At 43.0% G+C, this 24,792-nt stretch overlaps 1 long non-coding RNA gene across 1 annotated transcript in view; it reads right to left on the minus strand.

Moving 5' to 3' along the window:
- Nucleotides 1–14,121: 14,121 nt before the first annotated feature.
- Nucleotides 14,122–24,792, minus strand: part of LOC146870425 (uncharacterized) — a 197,508-nt gene continuing 186,837 nt past the window's right edge. The window contains exons 2-3 of the long non-coding RNA XR_014959387.1: nt 15,203–15,574; nt 14,122–14,467 (exon numbers count right to left, since the gene is read on the minus strand). This is a non-coding gene — a long non-coding RNA (uncharacterized LOC146870425). The remainder of the gene's footprint in view (nt 14,468–15,202; nt 15,575–24,792) is intronic.

Genomic DNA, 24,792 nt, shown 5'->3' on the forward strand with positions numbered 1-24,792 from the left:
CTTTAGAGATGTGTTTGGGTTGTGCTCCATTCTAATACGGTGGCAATGATTAATCAACCTGAAGAGGAGTGGAAATGTGGACGTTTTTATGAGATTTCCACGCTTGCATATCTGGTACCAGAGGATTTTAACACCCTGAATAGAGTTATAAAATTACACAGACATTTTATTTTAAATTCCAGCTTCCTGAATCCATTGTCCAGAACTTGAAGATCCGACAAAGTGGTACTCAAAGGCGGTTGCGGCTTTGAAAGTGTGAGTATTAATACAACAAATGAGTTGTGGTTATGATTTTGCCTTTCTTCTGGTCAGAATGCATGATTAGAATCAGTGGGTAAGAAGAAATAGTCGATAAGTGGTTGAAAGATTTCAGACGTGTGGAAGTTGGAAGATCCCAGGATAACATAACAATTGAAAACTTACGATTATAAGGTGTGGTGTCAGATGTACTATCACCTATACCAGTGATATTGGGTTATTAAGTTGTTGCGATTGATTAACATTGATCGGTGTTAATGGAACCTAATTGCGCAAACGGGGGAAACTGCATTGATAGGGGTGATTGCACGCTGGTTGGGATTTGACTTGCGATTATTACAAATTTTCTTGATTGTGTGGGAAACTTTATTTCTTTAGTAGAGCAAACAAGAAGGTGTTTTAAATATCGCTAATTATAGTTGTGCCAGTATAAACAAAATTGTAAAGGAGAGTGAATTGCTGTGAGGAGTGAGGTTGTGTGTCATAGAGTTTCGCTCTGGGATAAGTCGGTTGGTTTGCCTTTGAGCTGTGAATGGTTGGTGACATTGCAGTTCTGTGCTTGGAGTGGATCCCCTAAAAGAGATTACTGTATTTGATTTGTTGTCAAGAACTGTGAAAATTATGACTGGAATTCAATTGGTTTAACAGAGAATTGACGTATACGGAACAAAACCATAACTTTCAGTTTAAACAAATTGACCTGCAACCAGGAAATGTTTTAAAGATTTTAAGAATTTGGTAAGAGGGGATGTTACTATTCCAGTATGCAAAAAGGTGAAGAGGTGCCTCTTGAGGGGACACCTGCATACATTATAACTACTGAGCTTGGTTTAAGCACATGTCATTGGCTTTGCCAATAGATTCGAATAACTGAGAAGGAGGGAGCTTCGAGTTTATCTAGATACAGGACATTTAACACTAAGGGGATGATTATGATGCAGCCCAGAAAAGCTCTGACTGTTGGTCAGAGCCTTTCCGGGCCGCATCTTGGTTTAATTTCAGACCGCCGCATTACAATAACAGCGGTGGGAAATTAAACCGGCCAGTCATTCTGGCTTGCATCTGACAGGCTCAAGGAACCTGTCGGCTGGTCGGAGGTGGGCCTATAATCCCTTGGAATTATGATCCTCGGTCTCAGGCAGGCTTTCCATGTCGGGCTTTCTGACATGTAAAGCCTGTCAGAGAGCGAGTATGGGGTCCACTCACAGGGCCCCCTAGCCTCTGCTGCCTCTGGTTTGGGGCTGAGGGGGCATAATCACTGCACCCCGTGGCAGGCAACTTGAGGTGTCTGCCACAGGTACAGGGATTAACACCACCACCCAATTCCCTACTAAAGCATGTACCACTGCCTGTTTATGGCCATCACACCTGCTCCCATAGGGAAATGTCAGAACGTGACCGAACAATGTTTGGTCACACCATAACGAGGAGGTCAGGACCGCTGACCGGAGACTGGCCAGGCACACTCCTGAGACTGTGTCTGGCGGATGCAAGTCCGCCCGACATCGTAATAGGACCCTCAGATTCTTGATCATTTGAAAGGAAAATTGTTGAAATAAAGCCACCACCTAGACCCATTCAATATGAAGAATGCAATGCTTGAGAGAGAGTGAGTCCAGGGAAAAAGAGCAGGAAAAATACCAGAGGAGGACTAATAGAGCAGTCAAAAATTATGTGAATGCCCGATGGGATGAAGAGCAGTGTAGATGGAGAAAAGCTATTACAGAGGGCCTAGATTATATCCAGTGCTTAACTCAGAGACTACTAAGAAAGGGAAGGACAAAGATTTCTTTAGAAAGAAGGGAATGAGTCAGATACGGATTCAGGATATGAAATATTGCAACAAATGTTGACTTTGAGACCTCCACCACATGTAATCCCTGCAGAACAGAGTGAACCAGGCACTAGTATTAGTTCAATAGTGCCAACTGCTCTGGTACAGAAAGGTGTAACCCCATTTGAATGACCCCTATAAATATTGCAGATTACCTCACCAGTAGTAGCTCGATCCCAAGTTGCCGTTCCAGTGGTGACTACTACAGCTGCAAAAACCTGTTTAGCACCAGTACTTGTTGTTAATGTAGCAAGTGCTTCTCCAAAAGACCTGAGACTCAACTAGTTACCTGAGGCTTAGCCACTTTAGGATCTGTCCTGACTTCCCAGAACTCACAGATAGTTGAGTAGGAGCCACCACTAACAGTTCAAGTACTCATTGATTGAGGGATGTTAGTACTGACAGCCCCGATGTCATCAGAATAAATAGTTGAGACTGAGTAGAGATTTATTCCAGCCTGGTGTAAAGAAACAGCAGGACCTGTAATGCAGAGAGTGCAGGAACACCAAAGAGATGAGAGGTTGAAAAAGAGAATACCATAAATGTCTCGCAATTGAAAGTTGAACTTGAGGAAATAATAAGGGGATGTTTGAAATTTTAGCACATAAAACAGTACCAAAAGAAAGATTTAATGTATCTGTGCAAAGAGGTAATTAGAAGGGCATCCTTAGTTCATGACAAATTTACTAAACTGGTTCAAAAATATGAAAAAGATCTTACAAAAAATGTGTATCTACACAGACGCTATAGGGTTCAATTGGATGACCCAGCCTTTGAGGACATGAGGATTAAAGGACTGCTTTAGCATATTATAGAATTGGTCAAGTGCATTCGCTGGTGGAGTGAAAATAAAATGTTAGAAACCAAATGAATTAAGAAATATGAAAAGAAAAAGAGGGAAGCAGCTATTACAGGAAAGCAAACTAAGGGAAGTGAGGGAGAAGTGACAGTTTACCCACTTAGACAAATTGCAAGATGAACGTATATACATGTTACTTGGTGATTGGGCAGCTGTTAGACCTGGTATCCTTGGCATGGTTTCCCCTGACTTTTTGCCTCTACCTCCTGTATTTTTAACACTGTGCTGAATTTCGTTTTTGCTGGTTTAGATGCTTGGGGCACTTTACCACTGCTGATCAGTGCTAAAGTGCAAGTGCTCCCTGGTTAAATTGTAATTGTGATTGGTTATCCATGATTGGCATATTTGTTTAATCAGTAGGTCCCTAGTAAATTACAATGAGTGTGCCGGGGCTGGTGATTCAAAAGCTACGAGTGGGCCTGTAGCACTGATTGTGCCACCCACAGGAGTAGCCCTAAGATGGTGTCTCAGGCCTGCCACCACAGTACCTGTGTGCAGTTTGTTAACTGCCATGTTGACCAGGCCAGTGTCCACACTAGTCAGGCCTGACCCTTCCTTTTTTCTTACACATAGGACACCCCTATGGTAGGCCCAAGCTACCCCCCTGGGCAGGGTGCAGTGTATGTGAAAGGTAGGACATGTACTAGTGTGGATAACATGTCCTGATGGCGAAATACTGCCAATTTTGTTTTTCACTATTGAAAGGCTATCTTGCCCCATAGGACAGAATGGGGAATGCTATGTAACATGTTTACCTGCATATCTACCCATAGAAGCAAGATAGAAATTTGGAATCTGGTATTCCTGAACTCAGAATTTAATAACACATCTTGTAGGGAGGATGGTTTTTTAATTTCAGTGTTTGGAAATAGCACTTTTAGAAAGTGTCTATATTCTTGTTCAACCTTTCTGTGTGCCTCTGCCTGTTTGTGAATTGACTGTCTGGTTTGAGAGTGACAGGAGCTGGGGCGGTTCCAGGAGGCTGGGTGAGTCAGCACTAGGCTGAATAGACCTGTCTGCATTGGGAGTGGTGGGAGGAGTAGCACCTGGGCCTGAATAGGGCTGTTCCTGCCTTCCACAATGCTGGCTCCACCCCCTGCAGTGTGTCCGATGGCCCTGGCCCACACTCACAAAGGAAGAAGATGTACACTGTCAGAGTGCACCCAGAACTGGTTTGGACTGGGTCCAGGACCCCTCACACATGAAGAACAAAGACTTTTGGGGTATAAATATCAGAGCTGAAACCCCTGAACTTTAGACTAGGAAACTTTGTGATCAAGAAGGAATCCCTGCCAAAGAGAACAGCTGAAGAAGACTGAGGAAAAGTGCTGCCATTGCTGTGTGTCTGGGGGCTGACCTGCAGTTGCTGTTTGTGCTGAGGAAGAGGACTGAGGGACTTTCTGCTGTGTGCTGTGTCCCCCTACTTGAAGAAGAACTGTGCTGTGTGCTTTGTACCTCTGAAGTTAAACTGCCTCCAAGGGCCTGAGAAGAGCTGGCCTTCTGTTTGAGAAACACAGGGATATAAAAGTTTCCAAAATCGACCAGATCTGTCTGGGTGCGCGTGCCTGGACCCCAAACTGCAATCTACGTGAAGCCTGCTGTGTTACTTGAAGATCAGGATATTCTGAGCCTCCCCGCTGTGTGCCTGTGCCTGCACATGCACCAATCTACACCGAGAGGCCTCGGAGGATCAGCGCGCGTGTGTCTGCATATCGTCTGCCCAGCCCTGTGGCCGTCGTAGGAGCTAGCAGCATGATCATCCAAGTACTGCGTGCCTGACGTTCAACGCTTCGGCCCGAGTCCGGAGGAGAAGTTGCGTTGGGACCGGAACCGCTGTCTTCTCCGCATTGAGAAGTGAAGCCGTGTCGAGTCCAGGCGATGGCGAAGGAATCATCAAAGAAGTAAGGCTCGCATCAGCGGTAGCCCTGCGAGCCGGCCTGCGCATTTGATAACTGTGCCCAAGTAAGAGGTGCGGCTTGCATTAGCGGTAGACCTGCGAGCCGGCCTGCGCATTTGATAATTTTGCCCAAGTGAGAGGTGCGGCTCGCATCAGTGGTAGACCTGCGAGCCGGCCTGCACATCGATAACTCCGCCCGGGCCGTGTCAGCATAATTGGAGGTTGCGGTCCGCTCCACGGAGCCTGCGTATTTTTCCTACCGCATCTTTTGGGGGCATATTACTTGCTTTATCGTCCCAGCTAAAAGAGCGAGTAGCCCCGAGAGAAACAGAAACTATCCGTTTTGTTTGTGACAAGAACTCTACAAAAGAACATTCCAAAAGAAAAGCTTAATAGTGTATGTTGGTATTTTTGTCATTGTTGGTCATGCCTAAATTTATTTAAAGAATCCTATTTTTTTTATAAATACCTGTGTGGTGCTCCTTTGTGGTGTTTCACTGTGTTACTGTGGGTTTTGCTGCAAATACTTTACACATTGCCTTGGGGATAAGCCTGTCTGCTCGTGCCAAGCTACCAAGGGAGTGAGCAGGGGTTATCAACAGTGTGTTTCCCCCTTACCTTGACTAGAAGTAAGGGTCCCTATTTGGTCAAAGGTACTTACCTCTGCCAACTAGAGACCCCCATTTCTAACAGCAGCATTCAAAAATAGTTGTTCCAAATTGAGAGACAAACCAGTGCAGTGGTACGCACAAGTGGAAAGGTTCATAACATTTTCAATGGTATTTTGTACCGATTTGAATACGCTTTTTTTGGTACTGTAGTGCCTGCTGATTTTTTAGCTGAATGTAAGACTGCATTACAGTGGCCTGAAGAGGAACCAGTGAGAGTGGCTGGGACAAATGTGCTGTCTTCTACGTTGATGGAGAAGTATGAGGTAGTAATGACCTTTTTGAAAGGCAGAGTACCTCAGAAAGATATGGAATGGATTAAAATTAAAAGAATCCCCTAGGAGCGAAAGGAGACTGTACATGAGTATTATGAGAGATGTGTTCGGGTATTTCAGCAGCACGACAGACAGGAATATCCTGAGGAGGAGGATATGAGGATTTTCATATCCCACTTTGTTCTATGGCTGAAGACAGAGAGCTGTTTGCACATAATACAAAGTGTGATCTTTTGGCAAACTAAGTAACTCAACAAAATCCTGAAATATGCAAAATACTGTAGCAATGAGTTAGACATGAGGCAGAAAAGGATCAAATAAAAATTCATGTTAGCACAAATCAATCTGGCTCAGAAAGGTTTTCAGAACCCTTCTTTGGAGGGAATCAAGGAAGCATGCAGGGAATTACTGTGCCGCATTCTGGTTTACAGGGAAGTCAAGGAGGAATGAATATGTCACAGGGAAGAGGTAGAGGTGTTCCTTTAGGTGCGGGATCGGGATCAGATATTGCTGCTATGAAAAATATTACAGCTTGTATCATCATCATTGAGTTGGACATTGGAAGAGGGAATGTTGATATAATTCTGACAATGCTGGAGAAAATATACAAATGCAGCAAGGTATGCGAACACAAAATGTGCCCTCACAGAAACTGCAGATGCAGGAACAGGCTCCAATGATGCTTGTTACACCTGCACAAACGAGAACCCTCGATCTAATCTTAATCAAATGCCAAACATGAAGATCAACCCATTTTAGAAAGCCATGCCACAATTTCGAAATCCAAACCAGAATGCATTGCTACAATTCCAGCTATTTGGGCAATTTTAAACTGATGGTTTCAGTTAAGAAAATTCTGAGATGGAAAGAAGATTGCGTCTTTGGTGCAGTCTTAGAGGTAGATTAGGTGGCCCATATGTAGATGCAAAAGTCTATGGCCAACCCGTCTCATTTCTTATTGACACTGGTACTACCAGATCCACAGAACAGTGGAAGTCCCAGACTTACCTCTCTCAGGGAAAACTATCCAAGTTGTAGGAGTAACTTATAAACAAATACAAAATCCAGTTTCTGAAAAGGTTCCAGTAAAAATAGGCTAATATAAAGAAAAGCTCCAATTTGGGATTTGTGAATCAAGTCCTGTGAACCTATTGGGAACTGATTTGTTTTGCTAACTAAATTTCAATATCTATAGTAAGCCAGATGGTGTGGTGTTTCAGACACATGATGAGGATGTAGATATTAAATGAAGCAAACAAGAGGCTGAGACAGGAAAATACCCTTTGCTAACTATTGATGAATTACCTGAAGACTTGAAAGAAATACTGAATGCAGAACTTTGGGATTTTACGGGGAAAGACTTCGGACTAATTAAATTTGTAGAAATAGTCTGAATCACTGTGAAACCAAATGCTTCCTATCCTAAAACACTTCCATATCATTTGACCCCCGGAGATGACTGCAGGAATACAGCCACTGATAGATGACATGCTGGAAAAAAGAAGGAACTAATTTTTAAGTCCATTTAACTCTCCAATTATGGGTTCTCAGAACCCCAATGGTAAATTCAGGATAGTTCAAGATTTGTGAGAAGTAAATGAAATAGTAGTGCTCACTTGTCCTGTGGTACCGAATCCAGCTACCATATTCTTGCAAATCCCCTATACTGCAAAGTGGTTTACAGTCATTGACTTGTGCCAGGCTTTCTTCTCAGTTCTATTGTACAAAAAAATGTCAATTTCTATTTTCCTTTTATATTTCAGCAGAAGATATAAAAATGTTGATGTGTCCCACAAGGGTTAACAGAGAATCCATCCATTTTTATCAAATCCTGAAAGAAATGAAGAAACCCTACAGATAGACAGTAGCTCAAACCTTGTGCAATAGATAGATTATCTGCTTGTAGCATCAGAAACGCGAGATGCATGAAAACATGACACTACTGCACTCTTGAATCACCTGGCTGAGAATGGACACAAAGGGGATCATTATTATAGTGGGCGGATCGCCACCGCCTGTATGGTGGTGACGATCCGCCCGCCAAAATCTACCGCCCGCATTACTTTTCCCCTGGCCACATTACAATGGCGGGGGGGACCCCGGTGGACAGGAACACCGTCTGACAGTAGGAAATCTGCCCGATTGCCTACCGGGCGGAAAAGCACAGGAATATGGTGTATCATCATGGCGGAGAACGGCCTTTCCATGCAGAGACTCCTCCATGGAAAGGCATGCGGTTTTGTCTTTGTGGGCCTGTTGCGGGCCCCCAGGGTGTTCGGGGGTGGGGGTTGCAGTACCCCCCTGCATTTGCATGCACAAGGTGGCAGGCACCGCGCAGTGCCTGTCACGTTGCACAACATGCATTTTACACATTGCGGCGGGTGCTGCTGCCCGCTGCAATGTTTGAAATGCGGGATGCGCCCGCCAGTCTGGCAGGCGCATCCTAATGCCACTTGCGGGACCGACGCGACAATGGCAGGTGGTCCCATTTCCCGATACATTGGCGGGTGGACAAAGTCCGCCCACCATCTTAATAGGCCCCAAAGTGTCTCCAGGGAAACTTCAGTATTGTCGAAAAGAGGTTCAATATCTTGGACACATTATTGTGAAAGGAGCTAGGAAAGTGTCACCAGAGACAGTGGAAGTAATGCCCTGACATTAAGGGCAAATCCCTGATTGAGCCTGATAATAAGCTATACCTAGATGGCTTATGCTTGAGAGGAAATGATGGTACACTCAGAGCAGCATGTACGGTGCGTACTATAGAGAATGTATTCGAAGCTTCATTGCTTCAAAAGCATTTTTCTGCCCAAGTTGCTAAACTGATTGCTCTTACTAGAGTTTGAAGTTTAACTGCTCGAATGAGAGTCACCATATTCACTAGGCCTGAGTGGTAAATTCCGTTACGCTTGCGGAATGTGGGCAATTTCACATTTCGCGGAGAACGCGGAATTGTCCAAAATTCTGCGTTCCTCAGCTTCGCGGAATTTTTTGCTTGTTTGCGCTCTAAATATGCGTGTTCGTGAGGTATTCCCCTCCCCCCCGAGAACGCAAACAGCGTTCACAAACAGGAAAAAAGGATCGCGAACAAGCAATTCCGCATGTTCGTGGAATTTCTGCGTGGTCGCAGAGATTTTTACCATTTTGCGGAGCTTTGCATAGCACGACTACGCAAATTCCGCCCGCCCCTAATATTCAGAGCCAGTATGATTTTGGTGTCATTCATGATTTCTGACAATTGTGGTCATAGAGGGGCTTTCTTACATCTTCAAATAGCCCTATCGAAACTGGAACCTATGTCAAGGACCTGTTGGATGCTCTTCAATTACCAGGCAAAATTGCTGTGGTAAAGTCCTTAGCACTTCAAGGAGGAAGCGGATACATTGCCATGGGCAATTGATACACTTTCTCAGTAGCCACATATTATTGCTTTAATGAAAATTTCACATGTGAATCTGAAGAGGAGAGTTCTTTTGCAATGTTGAATAAAGTTACTGGCATGTGGGATGAATTGAAACGGGTGAAGGAAAATGTGGCAGAAGCAGAACAGAATTGTTGGATAAAAGCAGGATGTGAGAATAATGCAAATGACATCTGGATGTCAGAAGATGGGAGACTGGTCTTACCAGGTAACTTGCTGTTTCCGATGACATAATATTCCCATGACTACATACATTTAGGGAGAAACACAATGGTGAGACTTTTTAGGCAGAGTTGGCACAGCCCCAGATTCAGAAAGTTGTCGGAAGAGATTTGCCATTGGTGTGTAACCTATCAACAGCTAAACGTAGGGAAACAAACACATGTCACTTTAACAAGGCTAGGAAGATCAGGTGTCCCATTCAACTAGATACAGATGGATTTATTGATATGCCTGTACATAATGGGCTGAGACATATCCTGGGGATTGTGTGCATCTTCTCAAGATGAATAGAAGCCTACCCAACTTGAAGAAGCGACAGTCTTACTCCGAATTCTCTTGAATAAGATACAGGAACACACTCCAACAATGAAGTGATGAAGATGATCTGCATAGCCTTACAGATTGAACAAAGATTACATTGCAGTTACAGACCAGGTGCATCTGGTATTGTTGAGCAAATGAACGATACTATCAAGTCTAGATTGGCCAAGGTCTGTACTTCAACTTCTCTGAAATGGCCATATACTTTGCCATTGGTGCTGATGAGTATCTGGCGTACATCTGACAAGAAGATGGTGTTACCACCCATGAAAAACTGATGGGCAGCGCTGTGAGATTGCCTTCCTATTCTGCTGATACTGATGTGGTTCAGTCTGTCTCTCATCAGGTCTCAGCTGCCACTCATGACCCTCATCAAGAACAGTACCACAGCCTCAATTCGGGTAGCTGGATTGTGATCAAGAGCCTCGTTTGGAAGACTTGTCTTGAACCCAGATGGAAAGGGCCCTTTCAGGTGATCCTCACTACACTTACTGCTGTTAAGTGTGCTGGAGCCCGAGTTGGATTAATGCCTCGCACACAAAAAGAGTGAGCAATCCAGAAGAAGTGCCTTTGGTCTATGAGTCTGAGTGAAGAACTTTGGTGGTTGCACCACCACTCTGGAAAACAGTGCAAGTGTCAGTCCAGCCACTGGAAGAAGGGAGGAGTAAAGAACCGTTGAAGGTATGTCAAGTGCAAGTATCTTAAATAACACAGAGTGGCACTGAGATCTCAAACAGACAAGCAGAGATCGAGACACAGAGAGAAGGTACCACCGATTTGGTACTATGACAAGAAGATTCAGGCAAAGGAACCAACACTGAAACAAGATGAATCAATTGACAAGCAGATTGGATGCAAAGCTATCAAAATAAAAATCTGAGGAGAAGTTCTTCAAAAGCTCGAATTTCAAATAGGCTGCGGCTAGTGTTGAAGATAGGCTAGATCTAAATCAGTAAAACCTAAGAAGCTCAAAAAGAGTACGAGTGTCTTGTCACAGATATTCAGAGCATAAATGGTCATACTTTGTAAACAGTGCTTTGAATTTCACATTGGAAGATTTGTGCAACATAAACATTGAACTATTTGAACCTCCCTGAAAAAGAGAAAGCGAGATTGATGGAAAAGAACACTTGAAACCAAATGGATTTGAAGAAAGAAATTGAACTGTGCCTATTAGATATTTGTTGTTTTAGTTCTTTGTTTTACAGAAGATCCACCTAAGCTGAGATGAAAGTTACAGAAGAACAGGGTCACCATTGTAGAAGAACACAGAGTACGTTTAAGGATTGTCTGGTTTGAAGCTTGACTGTTGAGAAAAAAAGATAAATAACCATACTAAAGAAGCTAATTACTAAACATTACTACTTGCTTTTAAGCTATTGAAATAAGTGTTTTGAGCTGACTCAGAGAAATGTGTTGCATTAGAAATAAGTGTAAATATATCAGGGGTTAAATTTTTGTAATAACAGTAATAACTATCACTATAGTACTATTAATATTTTCTGTAGCGCCTGAGTCAAACTCTACAGCAAAGAACATTACTAATTCACCTATATACAATACTAGAGAGGACACCTTTGGTTACTCCTTTGTAAGCTATAATTAAAATGATTATTCCACTAATATTTATTCCAGGTTAGTACAAGAATGCACTAACCCTATGGATGCAAGGAATTGTATGTATGTGAACACTTACCTATATCAGTTTCAGAAGAAGTTACCTATTATCATATGCCTTTATCTTATGCAATTTCTTGCAGCATCATATGGTCATTAGTTTATAGGAGAGGACATTTTGAGGATTTCTATTCTAATTATGATCTAATACTTTCCAGAGTTTCACTAATAGAGAACATGAATTTACACAGACAAGCAAAGGGGATGGATACAGCTTGGTATTATTTCTTTCCCCTATGGACCCATATATAGTGTGAAGGCTTACAAAAACAATTTAACCTGTTTAATGCGACTAATACAGAAGGCTTATATAATTGCTTTAGAAGAGAGACACACTAACGTGACACAAAAAACTGACAAACAGGGCATTGATTTAAAGAATGCCTGAAAGAAGGAAGAAAACGAGATTAGAAAGAAGATGGCTTAACCTAAACTGAGACTTGACAGCCAACACAAAGGGAAAATATGTGTCCACAGAAGACATACACCCAAAATGGCTAGACATGTAGGGATTAGTAGCTGTTAACACAGCTCCGAGTCAACATGGGAATATTGACAGATTTTACAGGGAGACGAGAATGCTATTCCAGGGGTCTATTACATTTGTGGAAAAAACGCTAACTTCTTACTGCTAGCTGACTGAACTATTTAGGCATACAAATTCCAAAGATCTACCATGTGAGGAGCTTAGATACATTAACATTAACACCCGCACAAAGAAAGAAATGCAATATAAAAACAGGAACAGGACTAGTAGGAAATATTTGTGGAGTTTTCATTCCACCTGTAGGCATCATCTTAAATGGTGAAAAGATTAGAAAGTTATCAACAGTTGTCAACAAAATGACAACTAACACATCTGGAGCTTTACTTGTAATTAATGCAGAACAATTTGCGATATAGTCAATGGCTTTACATGGCCGGCTTGCATTAGACATCTTACTTTCAGAAAAGGGTGGAGTCTGCAGAATGTTTAAATTAACTCATTGCTGTACATACATACCTGACGAGTGTGGGAAACAGAAGACTTTGTAAAGAATATCTCAGGTTTAGAACCTGAATTAAGTAAATTGGAAACACCAAGTTAGTTTGAAAATTTTGGAAAAGGAATTGTCACAATTGAAAATCGGTTTTCAACAGCAGCAAAGTGTATATTGAAAGCTATTCTAACGCCAAAAGTAATAGTGAGGCTTTGTTTATTATTTTTTTATGCACTATTCTTGGGCCGTAAATACTTTTTTAGCAAAAGAAAGGAAAGAAGGAAAAAGAAATGGTATGATAGGAACTGTGTTTGATGATTCATTGATTATGGGGTTTGCAAAGAAAAGACGAGACAACCGATGAGAAAGTGCACTTTGAAATAGACTCACATGAGGAAAATAGACATGTGATGATTAATAAAATCATCAGACGTGGGATTGTGGAAGTTGAACATTTTTACGAAAATGTAACCTCATAAAAAGTTAGAAATGTACTTTAACAGTGACATAGAAAACGCAATTCGAAATAGTGGCTAGAAAATATGCTTTTATTAAACGTGCAAAAAATGAAAATGCTACTTATTTCTGCAGAAAGCTCCCATTTCTATCATTCTTTCAATGATAGGCCTCAATATTTTCTTGATTCTTTCCTATCACTTAAAAAAGAAAATAGCTTTTTGTAAAATGTATTTGTTTCCTTCCTTACACCATATGACTTCCTTTTATTTTAGATTGTTTCCTCTGCCATATGCTTATAGTAAATAAGTATATTAATTATAAAAATGCTTTTTGTGGGTTTAAATTCCATGATCTAACCAGGACATGCTAGATTGTATTGTTTTATTTTATAGAGCAGACCATTGTTACAGCTAGCAGAGTATGCTTGCAAAGGTTCTCATGAGAACCTGCCTAGCTATATATTTTTTGCAATAGGCTGTAGTCACATTCAAATAACTACCAGGCATATGCATCAAGCAAATAAATAGAGATTCCTTATTTGCGATTTTTAGGGACTCGCAAATAAGGAATCGCTATTACCTACGCATGATGCAGATAGCGAGAAATTAAAGAATCAGTAAAAATCGATAACTATATTAGCGATTTCAACATAAAGAATAGCTAATACAGTAAAACATACAACTTTCGAGATCGCAATTTGCGAGATCGCAAATTTAGAGATCGCAATTTGCAAGATCGCAAATTGCGAGTTCGCAATTTTACCGAGTCGCATTGGGAGCAGGCTGATGTCCTCACAACCAGGAAGTCATTCAGCCCATGCTGCAGTCTGTGCCGTTGTAATGTTAGCACGCCATCTAGCGCAAGTCGATGTAAAGACTTGCGTTGTAATGGCATTGCGTTGTAACATCGCATGCGTTGTAACGCATGCGATGTAAAAGCTGCGCGTGGTAAAAACCGCGTTGTAATGGCTGTTCCCCAAATATACACATCAATGTACATAGTAATTGTGCATAATCTGTAATTAAAAGCCACATTTTCAGTAATTAACTCCAGTCCACATTTTACATAGAGACCCAAATGCATTATGGGAGTCGTAGGCTGCTTAGCCACATTGGTAGTCAAAATCAACATTGTGAGCCAATATTTCCAAAACTGCATTACAGTCAGTGATTACAGACAGTGAGATCTTAAGAGTAAAGTAATTTTAATGTGGCAAACCATTAGCACCAACACAAATTAATATTGCACTCTTTCACACCACAGATGCTGAAGAAGTAGACACTGATGACAGTGAATGTGGAGAGAGCACACAGGCTACTGCAGAGACTGCCATGGTGACACCTGTGACACCACCAAGCACATCCCAGGCACCCCCAAGACACAGGGCCACAGTCAGAACTCTGCAGACAATGGAGACCGATCAGGATCCTGAAAGAGCCCCTGAGGCAAGCCAGCCTAGTGTGAGGCCCACCACTACACCTCAGGCACAGGTCCGGATGAGACGAAGACGCAGGTCAAGGGCCATCATAGAAGCACGGGAGGCACCGACTCCAAATGTGTGGGGTTGCGTGGAGTCCCAGATGATGAGGGTGCAATCTGCAAATGACAAAAATGAATAAGAACATATTGTGTGAGGGAACTGACTCAAGCAGTTGTGGAAGGCAACAGACAGACAAATGCAACAATGCCGGAGCTGGGTCGTGTGATGCAGGAGGGACACAACACACAGAGGAGGAGGCATCGCCAGTTCATGATGCGCTTGGCTGGCTATACCAGGTCAAACAACAAGTTATGTAATGCCACTGCACTGCTGTCACGTAGGTCGGTGGCAATGCAAATAGATATGGCCCATTGTTGTGGGGATGTGGCCAGGGCACTTGGCCAAATTACCACTGCCGTTGAACAGCTCCAGGCTGGTACTGGTGGGCTCAGCAATGTTACAGGGGAAGAGGGTAGTGAGGAGGCATCCAGCATTAGCAGCATGTCTGCGCCAGTCAGCACTGGCAGGAGGTGCAGTACCCGTAGAACAACACCTACCGTTGCACCCATGAGTGATGATGCAGATGTAGGTGAAAGACGTCTGGGTGTGTGTGGGAGGAAGCACTAAACAGATTTATACCTCTGGACTTTTTTCCATGGTGACGTAACCATGTCCAAGACATTCATAGTGACTGAGTATGAAGTCCAACATGCATTTCATTTGTGCTTTGAGCATGCAGTTAATGTGCTATTAAGCACCATCTATGTTTAGCTAAACACCACTACCTGTTCACGTGCAAGTAAATACTTTACAGTTCAAGAATTTAAGTGTTGTGTCTCATCATTTCATACCTCAGAAATAATGTTGGGTGATGTCTGCACGTTTCCTTTGCCCTTCCACTGAGCTTGCCAAATGCGCCTGTCGTGGGTGAACCGGGTGCTGTTTGTCCTCAATGTCGGACACCTCTATGGGTATGCCTCTCTTTGTTGCTATATTATACAACATTGCGCATGCAGCCACTATCCTACAGCAGGTTTCCGGCTGGTTCAGCATCACTCCACCAGTTTTGTGCAGGATGCGGAAGCGACTTTTGAGCAATCCAAATGTCCGTTCGATCACATTACGTGTCCTGATTTGTGCTGCGTTGTACCTCTGCTCTTGTGGGGAGGCTGGGTTCAAGTATGGAGTCATGATATAGTTCTTCACAGCGTATGCACTGTCACCTACAGGGTAGTAAGCAATGTGTTAATGTCAGGTATGCATTGCCATATCATACTTTAGTCATGTGAATGAGTATATTGTCTTAACTAGCAAGTGTCCTTCGCCAAATTGCCCCCTGAGCAGACGTGTGTGAATGCCACTATGTCGAAAGATGTATGAATCATGGGTGCTCCCAGGGTATTGCGCTACAATGTCGGATATGATGTTTTTCCCATTGCACACTGCTTGAACATTGATTGAGTGATACGAATTCTTGTTCCGGAAGATATACTCATTGTCTGCTGGGGGACATATGGCTACGTGGGTGCAATCTATGCATCCGATCACATGAGGGAACTGGGCTACTTGGTAGAAGTCGAGTTTTGTTTGGTTCAATTCCTGTTGGGTTGTAGTTGTGGATCATAGTCATCATGGCAGCCAGGAAGGATTTGAAGAACCGTGAAAGGGAGATTTGTGATACCCCTCCAGCTACTGCCACTACCCCCTGGAAACTTCCTGATGCAAGTATGTGCTGGCAACATAGCACATGGACATGGGTAGGGATTGCATGGGCCCTAATTGTCTGGCGCTGCATTAGTGGTTCCAATTCGGCTATTAAGTAAGTATCATTGCAGCGTTCAGCCAGTACTTATCATATATGTCCTCAGGAGTTTATCCCAACAAAGTGATGCACAGGCGGAATAGCCTCTCCTGTATTCTCCTTCTGGCCTGGTCTGCTGCATGGATCCTCATCCTCCTCGCAAACACGTAGAGTGCTGCCATTGTGAAAAGCCTTTATTGCCTCAATGGTCAGTTTAAATAGCCTTCTGATGGTTTGCAGCTGATGAGATTTTATTTTTTTACCACCTGCTTGTGATTCCCCTTAATCTGCTATTTGCGATTTTACAGGCATAGTATTGAGATTTATTTTAGCGATTCCTTATTTGCTATCGTATTTTTTTCATCGCTAATAAGGATTCGCTATTTCTTGTTTCCCGATTTTAGCGATGCTTTAAAATTGCGATTTTGCTATATTTTGTTGATGCATTTGAAAATGTTGAAATGCGCTCGCAAATAGCTATTCGTTATTTTAGCGAGCACATTTTAGCTTGATGCATGTGCCTGCACATGTCCATGTGGACGTTTACTGTGGGAATTGAGGGTTAAAACGACGGACCATTGACAGATCCTTCTTCATTGGCTATTGATGACATAACCATTTGTTTTTGCAACATGTTTTGTGCATTCTAAATAGTATGTGTTCTCAGATAGAAAGTTAAGGCATTCTATGCACCCCTACCCTGCCATGTCCCTTAGCACTTTGTTGTGCTAACCTGAATTGCCATAAGCTACTGCTAACAGTGATTTCTTTGTTTTCCTTATCATTTGTGAGGAGAGTTTCTATCTTATGCCGATCATAGCTAGTGCTGTGATTAATTCCTTTACTCTTTTAACGGTGGATACTGCAGCTGTTACTTGCTCTTTTCCAAAAGGAAATGTTTCTGAGTCCTTGCTAGGATAGATTCGGTCGTTTAGATGAGGATAGGGACTAATTCTTTATGGAACACGCTGTTATTTTGTATGCTTGTTCTAACCAAACCTTCTCGAAAATTTGGGAAAATTGATTTATTTGCCTAACTTGAATAAAAAGTCAAAAATACAGACTCATTTCTTGAAGAGGAAATACACTTTTAAAAAGTTCACCAACCCTCTTATTATTGTCTGAACATCTAATGTGGAAGTCTATGTTTACTTTAGAGAAATTTTTCGGTTGTACTCTATTCAAATACAGTGGCAAAGATTCTTTGACCTGGCGAGCTGTGGAAATTTGGAAGTTTGCTTAATAAATTTGAAGTGCATATATGTTTAAAATGTATATGAGATTTCCGTGCTCGCATAAGTGAGGCCCCATTTGGCCCATGATGATCACTGCAGTTGCAGCCCATGTCTGATGCACCGAAGATCATGCAGTTGCAGGCCCCATCCATGACTACAGCGAACATCCTGTGAAAAGTTCTATTACAGCTTGTTATGTCCTTGTAGCCACAGAAGAGGCCAGCTGTTAGAAATGGGGTCTCTAGTTGGCAGTGGTAGGTACTTCTGTCAGGGTCAGGGGGATACACTCCTAAAATAACCCCTGCTCACCCCCTTCGAAGCTTGGCAAGAGCGGACAGGCTCATCTCAGAGGCAGTGTGTAAAGCATTTGTGAACACATACAGTAATACAGTGCAAACACTACAAATGGACACCACATCAGTTTAGAAAAATAGTAAATCTTTATCTAAACCAACAAGACCAAATATGATAAAAATCCAACATACAATACTCCTGAAAAATAGTACTTGTGCAAAATAACCTCTAAATTGCAGGAAAATCAATAAAACACAGTTCTTTCGACTCGGTAGCTCCGCCTGGGGCTACCGCGATACTGAATACAACAGAATCTAACAATTCCAGCTGACCACGTCGATACGGGCCAGCTAAAGCGTTGACAGACTCGGACACAGCACCTTTCTCGTTGGGACCAACACTTCGGTACGAGTCAGTCAGGGAAAACATCGCGGTTGCGTTGTGAAGCGGAGCATTGCGGTGGCTAGTGTCCTCACAATGCGTGCAGGCAGCACCTCCTCGCCGGAGTCGGTGATATCAGGGCTTGTGTTGAAGGGTGAGATGGTGCTCGCGGCAGTGCTGGCAGGTCACGGTGCGGCGACGGAGTCAATCGATGTTCGGGACGGGCAGTGACGGAGTCAGTGATGTCCTTGCAGCGTGTAGCGAAGCGTTGCGGAGTGCGGTGCCCTCAGGACGCGGTGCAAGCAGTGGCTCGTTGATGGAGACGGTTAGACCAAGGTTGCGTTGCGAAGTGAGGCATTGCTCTCGGCGGTGCTTTCAAAACACGGAATCCTGCGACGGACTCGATGACAGAATCGGTTACCCCTTTTTCTTCTGTGGAGACGATCAGAGATGGTGCCCACAGACACGGTGAGGTCTTTGTTGTTCCTGAGACCTCTAGAACAGGGGACAAGCTCAGTTCAAGCCCTTGGAGATCTTCTCTTCAAGCAATGGGACAAAGGAGGCAGCAAAGTCCTTTCTTCTTTCCTTGGCAGCAAGTAGCCACTGCAGGCCAACCCCAGACAGCAACCAGCACAGAGGTAGTATTCCTCCTCAGCTTCTCTGGCTCTTCTCCTTAGCAAAGGTTCCTCTTGATTTCCTAGAAGTGATCTAAAGGTCTGGGCCCCTCTTTTTTTACACAAAAATCCTTTGTTCTCTGAAGGCAGAGAGTATCTGTACCCAGCCATAACCAGTTCTGTCCTCACTGGTGCAGCTTCCTGGAAGGAGGTGGAGACAGCATTGTTGAAGGCAGACCAGGCCCATTCAGGTGAAAGGAAATCTCCACCCCCTACTCTAACTGCAGCCCAAGTCTATTCAGCCCAGCCCTGACTCATCAGACTTCGGGAGCTGCTGCCCCTCTCCAGCCCCTGTCATCTAAAAGCCAGACATGCAATACACAAACCTAGCAGAGGCCTACTGGATGGTTAGGCAAGATAATATCTACTTTCTAAAAGTGGTATTTTCAAACACAGAATGTAAAAATCACCCTTACTAAAAGATACATTTTAATATTCTGAGTTTAGGCATACTAAACTTTATTTCTCTACCTTGTTCCCTGGGCCAGTTATGTTTATAAGATGTTATGAACAAAACTCCCCCTTCTGTCCTATGAGAACAGGTAACCTTGCAATTGTGAAAAATGCAATTGGCAGTATTTCACTATCAGGACATGCCACACACATCAGGGCATGTCCTACCTTTCACATACAATGCACCCTGCCCACAGGGGTACCCTGAGCCTACCTTAGGGGTGAATAACATGTAGAAAAGGGAAGGTTTAGGGACTGGCAATTGTGTGCACTTGCCAAGTCCACATGGCAGTCCCAGACTGCATACTGGCTCTGCAACTCTGCCAGAGTTACATTTTACAGGCTGCCTCTGTGGGTGGCACGATCAGTACTGCAGCCCACTAGCAGCTTTTCATTTAGAGGCCCTGTCACACACAGCACACTATACTAGGGTCTGACAAGTAAATCAAATGTGCCAATCATGGAATCACCAATCCATAACAACAATTACAAAGGGAGCACTTGCACTTTGGCACTGAATAGCAGTGGCAAATTGCCCAAAGCATCTAGACCAGCAAAACGGAGTCCAACACACCGCACAAACACAGGTGGCAACGGCAAAAATGCAGGGGAGACCCACGCCAATGGTGCCAGGTCTAACACCAGCAATCTGAACCCTGGAGCCCTCTTATTAGTTCTGGGTACAAGTGAGAGCAGGTCGAGCCCTTCATATTTGCTCACAGGTTACAAACTGCAGGTTCAGTCTGATTCTGCCACAGAACCAAAAGGTATTCTAAGTAGCTTGGGGTTAGGTTCTTAGGTTCTACTTTTGTTCTGTTAACTAACCAGTGGGTGAGGCTGGCTCCTGGACACTCAATGACCAAACACTTCCCAAGGACGAACATTCCCACTTTTCTACCATTTCCTGTTTGCCTTAATGTGAACTATCCCTTGGTGTGAATTTTTCACTAAAATCTGACATGGCAAAATCTTTCTGTCCCTAGAGAAAGATAATGAGTGATTCCTTCCCACTCACCACCTCAAGCTGGTTCTAGGATCAGCTCCCTCTGCCATTGAAACTAAAGTCAGGAGGCTAAAGTCTGGTTTGGGATCAAAAGACCCCTTTCCTCTTTTATCACTGTACTGTAAAAGTACAGGTCCCCCTCGACTGATCCCTTTAATCTAGTAAAGTTTCTGAACACTTATAGGCTGCCCTGCTAGTGAATTAACATATTAACTATACTTTAGCTTTTTCTTTATAGAACCAGCCCTAACAGTGAAAATAGTCCTGTAGGAAAGTGCAAACATGCAGACATTAAATGTTTTCATGTTCCACTTTTAAATGCCAAGCACCCTATCTTGTGGGCTACAAAGCCTACTTAGTAGTACCTTACTTAATATTCTAAAGGAGGAATCCCTCTAAACAAAAGGTATATTTTGCCAGGTCTGCCTGCAGGTTTAAAAGCTGCAGGAGTAAGGCTATGGTGGTGCGCAAGAAGAAGAATCCGAAGATCTTGTTTCCACCATCCATCTTGTGCTATCCTAGGATAGGCGCATCCAAAATTCTCATTTAGACTCATGTACTCATTCTTATTCACACACACCATTCATGACCACCCATGTGTTATACAGATGGCACATGTGCTTGCACTTTACATACATACAGAATGCCTGAACAAGGTCTGGGCATAGATGCAAGAGAACTTTACACCATTGGGCCTATTGGCCTCACTCCATGTGACACAGATTAAAAGGTCTGGTCTGACTACAGCTCACTTCTAAAAACATGTTGTCACCACAGCTTTATGTGTAATACCCAGGACAAGCACAGCAGTCCTGTGCCCATAATTAGAGCAAGCTTGGTGTGCCCCCCAAGTCACAAGTCAGGTCTAGAACCTCACATAGTCAGACTTAGGCCTACACCTCTGTGCAAATGTTAAGTTAGCATGACATTACAGCCAAAATAAAAGTAAAGATATCAGATATCCATACATTTAGGCACTCAGGGCATATACCCTGCAGGGAACATTCCCATCTAAATAGCTCCCTTGTTCAATGCAATCACGCTGGTTTTAGTCCTCAAAGATCTACTCAACAACATTTCCAATTCCTCAATAATGCACTGGATTCTGCCAGCAAGCTCTTGCATTACTTCTAACAGATTTTGAAAAACACTTTAAGTACCTGGACTGGCAATATTGACTCCTTCTCCTTGAATTAACAAATCTAGGCCCTTTATTCATGATGCACACCCACTTGGAATAGGAGTACCTGTGGGAGTAAACAGGGCTAAAGTAGCACTTCACCATTAGGCGTGACACCTGGCAGTCCTGTCCACTGTTGCCCTTTTTGTTGGCACTTGCAGTAGAGCCCCGAATAGAGAAGATCTCTGCATGTGATGGTATTACAGGCTTTAGATGGCTCCATAAAGTCACTATAGACTGATGACTTAACCTAAACCAAAGCCAACAGCTCAATTGGGCCCATGAGCAGATTACATTTTGACTGATTCTGGTGTTCATACAGGGCTGCATGTGTATTGGATTAAATCTAGCGTGACCTCAATTCAAGGGGCCGGAGTGATGGAAGAGTGGACCTGACACACAAATGATGCTGACATTATGTGCTTAGATCCTTAGGGATCTTCACGAGTAATAGCAAATCACAAGTGTTGGTGGTTAATGTGAGTCAAGAATCCAACCACATTTCTTCAATGATTAGAAAATGTATCTGCAATAACCAGATCTCCGACTGTAAACCAGTCCTTTGATGAGGATCTAGAAATGGCTGACTTTCTGCCCTACTTTCCAGTCTCTCATCTTGTGGTAATTAATAATTAGATTTTAAGCACAGTTGTGGCATAGCATAAAGGAGGAAGTTATGGACAGTGCCCTGGCACCATCTATGTCTCTTCTGTATGTTGGGAACATGACAAATGGCATTCCCAACCACCAAAGATGTCCTCGAGATTTGAAGGCATTTCCAGCACATGATGGACTGGCCAAGGAGGCTGGCAAAGTTGAAAGCCCTCGCTGAATGCAGACACATCTGCTCCAAGATACAACATTGATGGGATTTGAGGATTGGGGTGTCCTGTGAATTTCTGGAGAGGGATCTCAAACAACTAGATGAAGTCTTCTGTGGACCTGCAAAAATAATTTGGCTCCTCCCTCTCATTACTTGCAGGTCAGATATGCACTGTTTTCACATCTTACTTTTCTTGAGGTTCTATTTGGGTTCAAACAACTATAAACTATATTCACCAAGCTCCACTTACTAAATAGGAAAATGTTGAGAGCTTATAGAACGTTGGTCACGCATACTACTGACATATCTTCTGCACCTACAATGGCCTGAAAGACTGCCCTTAGTCCAAGGAGGGAAGAGAGTGACAAATGGTCCTTATGGCACCCAAAGAGATCGTCATTTTGTGATGCAACAGGGCTTATTCAAGTAAATTACCTACATCTTATGTACTTCACCAAAACCATGTTGTGGTATATATAAAGACAGATGCCACCCCCTTAGGCCAGTGATGTCAGGTGGAGGTAGGGGATTTCATCCATACGGTTTGGAGGTGTGGGGTCATAAGTGTCCTCTTGTTGTTGAGGGGTCTACAAATTCTCCTCCTCCCCCCTGTGCTCCTAAAAAAGTACTTAGGGCGAACGACCCCTTGAGGGTGATTGATAACAGTTGAAACATGTAGATGAAAGAGCCGGAAGGAGAAAAGAAGGGTCACTAATTACCCCTTTTTCATCCCCATTTGTAAACTTTTTTATTCTATCCTGGGAGTCCGTCCAAGAATAAAGATTGTTTAGGCCATTCCTGAGATAAATCTCTCCTTTGTTGTTTTTTTGTTCTGTCGAGTGGAACACTGTATGCATGAATGTATTGTATCCCCTCCATCCTTTGCTCCATCCAAGGCGTTAGTCTGCGCAGGGATGTTGTAGCAGCCCTATGATGAAGCATGCCACTACTAGTGGGTGAGGGCATTTTTAGAAAATCTTGCGTTTTTCCAACGTGATATTTCTGTTCTGACAAAATATGCTAATTTCCTCCTTTCCCTGTTTTTTGTGTACAAGAGCACATTCTGTGGTGCCATAAATCACGAGCGGCGCTTACATCGATGCCATGATGTGTTTGTGACAGGAGTTAATAGCTGTTGCCTGTCTTGCCTTCGCACTGCCATACTGTACTACAGGCACAGGTATGGCTTTCGAGCATTAGCCCTGTGTTTATTATTTGAATGGAGTCCTGTGTCAGTACTTCTCCATCTATAGATGTCCCTCTCTTCATTTTCTCCTTCCATTGTCGATCCCTCAGGGAAAGGGAAAGGGTTTAGTCTGTGATTACACGTTAGATTAAGTAAATTGGTCAACATCAGAGACATTCTAGACAGCTCATTCTAGTTCCTGAAGGATAATCTACCAATTAGTTTTGTGTAACATGGTGACTTGTTTTCATTGTCTGAAATCAAACGAGTTTGCAGTAAGTGGAGCAGACAGTTTCTGGCCTGCGCTGATTTCAGTGTGTAACCCCGGAGTCACGTCTCACTCACTGAATTACACTGGAAGGTTGGGGGTGGCTGAACAGCAGTTTTCATTTAAATTTGCTTTGCAGGTTTGATCTGCAGGATCTTCTATTGTAAAACTGTAATGCGTTAAGTTACTTTTCATATAGCAGTTTAGAATTATTGCATGTAATAATAAATTAGCTATATAATTTAGGGCCAGATGTACAACCATTCACTTTTGCGCGTCACAAATTGCGTCGAATCGTGACTCGCAATTTGCGACTCTCGAAAGTGAATGTACAACAGTATCTCAGACACTGTTAGCGATTCCCAATGTGGTCGCAAATTTCACGCCTCGTTAATATTCATGAGGCAGGCGCAATTTGCGACCCCATTGGGAATGGCAAGCACTCCCAGGGATGGTGGCCTGCTGGGATCAGAAGACCACCATGTATGTCATTGGTTTTTAAATAAAGCAGTTTTTTTTTTAAATGCAGCCTGTTTTCCTTAAAGGAAAACGGGATGCATTTAAAAAAGAAATATGAAACTTTTCAGTTTCATTGTTTTATGGCAGGCAGTTGTCCCTGCTCTTAAAAAGATTTTTTGCACTCACTCAAAAAGGTGATGGGGTCCCCTTGGGACCCCTTCCCGTTTGGAAGTGGTTTAACACCTACTAGAAGTAGGTGGTAAACTGCAAGTGTTTTGCGGCTGAAAATGCGGTCGCAAAACAATAGTACATGGGATTGAGACTCGCTATTAGTAAGGGACTCCCCCTCCTAATAGCAAGAGTCGCAAACGCTATTTTTCGAGTCAGTGACACGCAAAATAGCATTTGTAAATGCCAGGACCCTTTTTTGCAGTCGCAAGCGGGCTGATCTGTTTGCGAGCGGAAAAAAGTGCCCTACATCTGGCCTTTAATGCTTTGTCCAGGCGTTTAAAAAAAAAAAATTCTTTAACAACGACAGTAGATTCTCTATTGTCGATTGTGCTACGAAATATCGAGACTAGGACTAACGAGATACGCTAATATGGTGGAAAGAATATTGAGGGACAAAATATAGAAAGCTAAGTGCATATAGAGGCAGTATAGATTTACCATACTTAACTGCAC

The sequence above is a fragment of the Triturus cristatus genome, chromosome 1_1 (genome assembly GCF_964204655.1).
Source record: "Triturus cristatus chromosome 1_1, aTriCri1.1, whole genome shotgun sequence".
NCBI classification, from domain to species: domain Eukaryota; kingdom Metazoa; phylum Chordata; class Amphibia; order Caudata; family Salamandridae; genus Triturus; species Triturus cristatus.